General features: G+C 40.1%; 1 long non-coding RNA gene across 1 annotated transcript; it reads left to right on the top strand.

Moving 5' to 3' along the window:
• The first annotated feature begins 1,982 nt into the window (after nt 1-1,982).
• On the top strand, nt 1,983-3,260 carry LOC149464966 (uncharacterized). Its single transcript, XR_016312285.1, has 2 exons — nt 1,983-2,274; nt 2,484-3,260. It is a non-coding gene; the product is annotated as an uncharacterized LOC149464966 (long non-coding RNA).
• Nucleotides 3,261-7,311: the final 4,051 nt, after the last annotated feature.

Raw genomic sequence — 7,311 nt, forward strand, 5'->3', positions numbered from 1 at the left:
ACTGTAACTTGCAGTATACTAAACTAAGGAGTTACAAACATCTGTGTCCTTGAATTGTTCCATTATAAGGGAAAGTTAACCAATAAGCATTCACCATTTGGGATGAAGGCATTCCTTTCTTATCAGTGACTGTGGAGTTGTAAAAACAAATAATGGGGCCAGATCATTTTGTCCTGTGCCAATGCAGAAGTCAAACTTAATGAGATATATTATGTTTTGGATTAAGCCAATAATGTAAGTATTTCAAGGTAGTTTTTCTCATTATTGTAGAGCATGCATATCAACTTGTTGATAAGACTTTTGGACTTTTGATATACATGACTTTACACCCTATACAGCTGTGCCTCTTAATTCTTCAAATTGACAAAAGTGTTTTGGATTAGGTGATCTAAGATATTTGTTAATTGGATGTTGTCTGTACATAAAGGGTCCATTCCGTACGAGACATATTTTCTGACTTGTATCAGAACGCTCTCTCTCTTTGCTGCCTACAGATTTAAAGATTACTGAAGACCCTTTTCTTTTATATATTTCTTCAACAGTATGCTCTGATACAGATAAAAAGACTCCATTGTCACAATCTATGTTAATATCTTTATTTTTAACCAGTTCCCAACTGTGATATAGCCAAAAGATGGCTACAGTGCGGTTGGCTATTTCTGGGAGGGCATCCATGGATGTCCTTCCAGAGCCGAGCCCCCTGGGGCATGCACTGTGCGCGATCTGTGATTACTGTGTCCTTCGGACACAGCTGATCACGTGACCAGGGAATGGGCCAATCACAGCCACTTTTACCATGTGACCAGCTGTGTCCAATCACAACTGATCACCGGGTAAATAGGAAATGTCGGTTATCGGCAGTCCTCTCCTCACGCTGACAGCGCATGAGGAGAGGAAAGCCGGTAAGTGGCATTTCACAGGGAGACATCTACACTGATCATCAGGGCACTGATCATCTGTGTCCTGGTGATCAGTGTAGCCCCATCAGTGTGGCTAATAGTGCCCAACAGTGCCCATCTGTGCTGGCAATCAGTGCTGGCAGTTGAATCAGTGCCACCTATCAGTGCCCATCAGTGCTGCCCATCAGTGCCACCTAACAGTGTCCATCAGTGCCACTTATCAATGCCCATCAGTGTCACCTAACAGTGCTGCCTATCAATGCCCATCAGTGCCGCCTAACAGTGCCCATCAGTGCCGCCTAACAGTGCCACCTTTCAGTGCCCATCAATGTTGCCTAACAGTACCCATCAGTGCCAGTTATCAGTGCCCATCAGTGTTGCCTAACAGTGCTGCCTAATAGTGCCCATCAGTGCCATCCATCAGTGCTGCCTAACAGTGCCCATCAATGCTGACTAACAGTGCCCATCAGTGCTGCCTATCAGTGCAGCCTTATCAGTGTAGCATATCAGTGCCCATCAGTGACTCCTCATCAGCGCCCATCAGCGAAGGAGAAAAATTACTTACAAATTATAACAGAAACTAAGAAAAACTTTTTTTTTTAATTTTTGGTCTTTCTTAGTTTGTTTAGCAAAAAATAAAAACCCCAGTGGTGATCAAATACTACCAAAAGAAATCTCTATTTGTCTCAAAAAAATTATAAAAATTTAGTTTGGGTACAGTGTTGCGTGACCGCGCAATTGTCATTAAAAGTATGAGAGTGCTGAAAGCTGAAAATTGGTTTGAGCAGGAAGGGGGTAAAAGTTCCTGGTAGGCAAGTGGTTAAAACCCATATTACTGTATTAGTCCTCATGCACACAGGGCATTTTAAAAAATGAGCTGCAATGCCAGTACTGCCACCAGGAAAAAAAGGCATAAAAACCATGATTTTAACTGAGTTTTTGCATAAGCATTTAGCCGCATTAGCGTTTAGAAGCGTTTTTATTTTTAAAAAAACACTGCTCTCTTCTATTCTCCACTCCTAGATGTCACACAATGCAAAATCATTATTTCTCAGTTCCATTTTATTTGGAGAGAGAACATCTGCAAGTATTTGATCGCTTTAATGGATTCTGTTGCTCTGAACATTGATGAGGAAATCCTGCTGATTGTGTGACAAAGGAGAAGTAGACTGCTGGAGGAGGAGAGAAGTAACCGTCGTCGTCATTTCTGGACTCATCTTATTTTATCCCAGTGTCTCTTTTTTTACAACTTCACGTGGATGTCTGTTACTGCATTTAATGATGTGCTGGAGAGGCTCAGACCAAGGCTGGCAAGAATGGACACTCAGGTGCGAACAAGTGTATCACCAGAGCAACGGCTGCTAGTGACAATCAGGTATGTTACATTTTTGTTATCCAGAAAGATGTACAGATATATCATTTTATTTTAATTTATTTACTGTAGTTTATTTTTGTTTAAAAAATATTGATAATCGTATGGTATTACCCTTTTTTTCCCCGATGAATATATATACAGTATATATATATTTATATATATATATATTTATTTATTTATTTTTTATTTATTTATTTATTTCACTACAGGACAAACATTTGTGTACTTACACCACTTTTGTAATGGGCGTCTCCACGGTGGGCAGGGTAAACCTGCTAGGCACTATGGGAGGAGTTGAAGAACGTTGTCATGCCTGAGCCTAATGAAGACATCTGGGAAGCTGTAACGTATGACTTTTGGGAAAAGACCCAGTTCCCCAGTTGCATTGGTGCCCTTGACGGCAAGTACGTCAGGGTAAAGAAGGCTCCTCAGTCTGGATCACTATACTTCAGTTATAAGAAGTATTTCTCTGTGGTCTTCCTGGCATTGGCTGATGTTAACCTATGCTTCATAATTGTTGATGTTGGAGCCAAGGTGATGCCTGTATCTTTCGCTAGTTGGCCTTTGGACATTACCTACATGAAGGACGCCTTCACTTTCCTCCAGTCTACCCTTGGTCATGGTAGTGAATGACGCCTTTGGATTGGCAGAAAAACTAATGAGGCCATACAGTGGATGTGGTCTCAGCCAGACGCAAAAATTCTTAAATTATCGGCTCAGCCATGCCTGCCATGTTATTGAATGTGTCTTCGGGGTCTGCATGCAAAGTGGAGAGTACTGCTCTCTTGCATGCAGTTGGACGTCAAAAATGCCATTAAAGTGGTACTGGCCTGCTGTGTCAACGTGTGCAGTTTATCCATCCGCAATAAGTTTTTTGTATCACCAGAGGGAGAAGTATCATGGCAGGATCAATACGTGTAATATATTTTGTTGTTTCTGCATTATCTCTGTTTACTACCGTTAATAAAAAAATGTTTTTCTTTGAATACATTTTTTCGAAAGTACATTTTCGTCTTTTTTTTCTCTGGTGGCACTTTGCACTACGTTGGAGGTACAGTTGGCTTTTTCCAGTGTCCTTTTCCCCTGTGGGAGGCAAGCGAATACAGTCCTCTTTGGGCTCTGCATACAATAACCCCACACAAAGGAAAACATGTCCTTTCCCCTGTTGGAGGCAAGTGTATATAGTCCTCTTTGGGCTTTGCATACGTTTACCCCACACAGAGGAAAATGTGTCCTTTTAACCTGAGGGAGGCAAGCGTATACAGTCCTCTTTAGACTGTGCATACGTTCACCCCACACAGAGGAAAACGTGTCATTTCCCCTGTGGGAGGCAAGCATATACAGTCCTTATCATACTCAGCATACATTTACCCCACACCGGAAAACATATCCTTTCCACTGAAGTAAAAATGCATCAGAGCAATGCAGTGCATCAGAGCAAAAAAGAAAAAATAGAGTGAAAACACAAGATATATCATTTTTCAATTACTTTATTTACAACAGAAATTACTGAAGAAAATGGTAAAAGATATTAGAGTTGGTTGTACATGGGCTGGGTGGAATTATCCCCTTGGATTACACGTGGGGATTGGAGATGGGAGAAAAAAGGTTTGGTATAGGAATGGGTGGGTAGGGGCATTTGTGCTGGAACAAATTCAGGTTGGGATTGGGGGCCATGGAGTAAGGAGGATGAGGGATCAGTATAGAAGTGGGAAGGAGGTGGTACTTGAAAAGCCAGAGGATAATCATGTGGGGAGTGGGGATAATGAAAGGAGGACTGGGCCGATGGAGGTAATCATTGAGGAGGGGACTGAAGATAAGAGGATGGTAATAGTGCTGCTGCAGGAACCGAGTACATGAAGACCTAGGTGGTGGTCCACCACTTATTTTGGCATCCCTAAATTGCATTGCAACTGCATAGATGCTATTCATGCACTGCTTCTCCAGGTTACCGCCAATGTCCTCCAGGACATCGTACAAAGTGCGGCAGAAGCAGGTGCGTGGGTTGCCTGGATCTAAAAAGGCATCCACATTGCGCCTCTCCTGCCGCACTTCCTGCAGCAGTGCTAGTACCCTGTCCTCGGTTTCATTGCTGAAACTCTGACGCTGATTACGCCCACACCCATGTGCAACAAAACATCCTCGGATGGGTGGCGGTGTCTTAGGATCTGGTTCCTCAGAAACCTAAAACAATAATTAGGAAATAATTGTACAAATACATGGAAAATGTTTAGATAAATTGATAGATAAAAAGCTAGATAGATAGATAGATAGATGCTTAAAACAGGAAGTCATCAGTGGCGTCGGCTGTTGGATGGGGGAAACATTATTATTATACAGGATTTATATAGCGCCAACAGTTTGCTCAGTGCTTTACAAAATAAGGGAGACAGTACAATTACAATACATTTCAGTACAGAAGGAACATTGCTGCCTGAGGCAACACATCTGAATCCACTGTCTCCTTCGCCTCACTCTCATCCCAGGTGTTTGATGTTGTTCTGAAAAGAGGAAAATAGAATAAAAAATAAAAATATGTAAAATTAAAAAAAGTACAAAAAAGGAAAACTTATCCCAAAAAATTACCATATCATATCCCCCCCCCCAAAAAAAATAAGCATTTTTACCAAAAGGCTGCAGATAACAGTAAATCAAAGAAAAAAAATTGCTGGATAATATTAAACACAAATTGCTGCAGAAAAAAAACCTTAATTAAAAAAAATCAATTCTAACAAAAAAATAACAAAGAAAAAATACTCTCTTGTGTTGGAAATCACTGATTGCTGGAGGACTAACAAGTTATGGTACACATGCTGTTTCTTCTGCACAGCTGGTGCCCCACTTTGCCTGGCCTTCTCCTCCTCTGTGAGATCCCTCCTAACCCTATCCCACAGGGATTTCCAATGTCTGGTCAGTATCTGGGCTAAAACAAAAACACAAATGTGGAACAAAAGGTTAATTTGCAATCTTCTGTAACATTACAACAAACATATCATGCATTTTGTATAATGGAGTTATTTCTTTCCTTTTTCTGAAAAGTGCTCAGTCAGTCTCAGTTCGGCTTCAAGACTGAGGAAATGTCCATCCGTAGCTTCGCTTTCCTTAAGCGGTCATTGTAGAGGGGATGAGAAACATCCCACAACTCTGCATGGACCTCTACAACAGAGATTAGCTCTAAATTGCTGCTCAATATTTCTTTATTATTCCTTGTAATTTGCATGATCATATTGTTATACTCTTTATTTTAGCCCTTGTTAGCAGACAAACTTGGAAGGAGGATAATGAGGTCTTGATAAGTTTGTTTTTCTTTCTTCTAAATGTGATGCACAACACTGGCAAACAGAAGTTGTCAGGGTCATAGGACTGTCTTGCCTGTTGACATTATCCTTAATAGAACATGCATGAAAAACTCTGTTTTAATTAGTTACTCTGAATTCAAATTATATTTTTTCATAAAGATTTAACCATTAAGAAAAAAACATGCTTCCAAATTGTATGAATTGTAGTTTTTTCCCCCTGCACTTACATTTCCAGAACTTTTCATTTTCAGGATTTCCTGCAGTGTGCTCTCAATTATTGCCCCCGCCTGTCTTTAGCCTATACATAGTGATTATAAATTTGAACCCTAGAACAATTGATTAAATCAATTTGAACACACCAGTGAGAGTAGCACAGGTTAGATTATTTTAACAGGTAGGCTAAAATGTGAAAATTCATTTCATGTACTGAATTAGAATTATTTTAGGGTACATTTCTTCAGTACTGCAGCACAAAAAGAAACATAGTAAAATAATACTTAAAGTGGAAGAAAAGTCTGACACTAACTATTCTTAAAAATGTTCCCTTCTCCCTTCTCCTACTGTACCTTTCCTGCATAAAATGTGTTAAATTAAAAGATTTGCATACTTACCTTTTTTTAATTCAGTCCAGGGTCTAGTCACGTGATCGTGCAGCTCCAGCTCCCCTGTGTAAGGGAGCACTCGACGACTGTGAATTCTGTGAGCCCTGGTGTCATCAAAAGGCTCCCACAACCCAGTCGCTCTCTCCTCTCCCCTGAGGCAGAAGCTCACTGACACAGGGTAGCTGAAGCTGCAGTATCAGTTGGCCTTACTGGAGTGGATTAAAAAGACATAAGTACACAGATCACTTTACACAGGGTATGCAGGTAGGTAGGAGGAGAGGGGAGGGAATGTTTTTAGGAATAGTTAGTGTTAGGCTTTTACTCATCTTCAAAGAATATTAGTATGTAACAAAAAATACTGAAATAATAAAATAATAAGACATGTAACAAAAACATAACATATTGTTATGCCAGTAATTCGGCATTAAGATTTTTTTTTTCATGGGAATAGACCTGGAAAATATTTAATGAGGAGCTTAAAGGAAAAGAAAGCAAAACATTTTATAGACAAAATACAAACTGATAAAGGAGGCCTAGTGTATTCCACCACTGATATTGCTAATAAAAAACTTAGAGACATTCTGGTTCCTAAAATATGTATATGAATGTAATAGGAGAAGGGATGCAAATGAGAGAAGAATCACTACAAGCACATATAACTATCATACTCAAAGAAGGTAAGGATAGTACACAGTGAGCGAGTTACAGGCTCATATCTTTATTAAACGCCGATACAAAACTATAAGCTAACGTCCTGGCAAAGGTGGGATTCATCCCTGGAAGAGAGGGAAGGGACAATGGTCTAAGATCATTGCTCTTCTTGCAAAAAGAGTGAGAAGCAGCCGACATTACTCCTATCGTTAGATGCCGAGAAGGCATTCGATGGGGTGGACTGGGGATTTATGTTAGATAAGTTAGAAGGTTTGGGAATAGGGTCCAAAATGGTTAATTGGATAAAAGGGCTTTATAACAGTCCCACGGCAGCGGTGAAGGTTAATGAATCCCTTTCCCAATCATTTAAAATGTATAATGGTACAAGATTGGTATGCCCGCTATCCCCTTTGTTTGTGTTATCATTAGAACCTATTCTAGAAAAGGTTAGATGAAATGCAGATATAGCAGAAATAAAAATGGGG

This window comes from Staurois parvus, unplaced genomic scaffold, assembly GCF_062004578.1.
Source record: "Staurois parvus isolate SC_StPar_1 unplaced genomic scaffold, SC_StPar_1.0 ptg000145l, whole genome shotgun sequence".
Lineage (NCBI taxonomy): Eukaryota > Metazoa > Chordata > Amphibia > Anura > Ranidae > Staurois > Staurois parvus.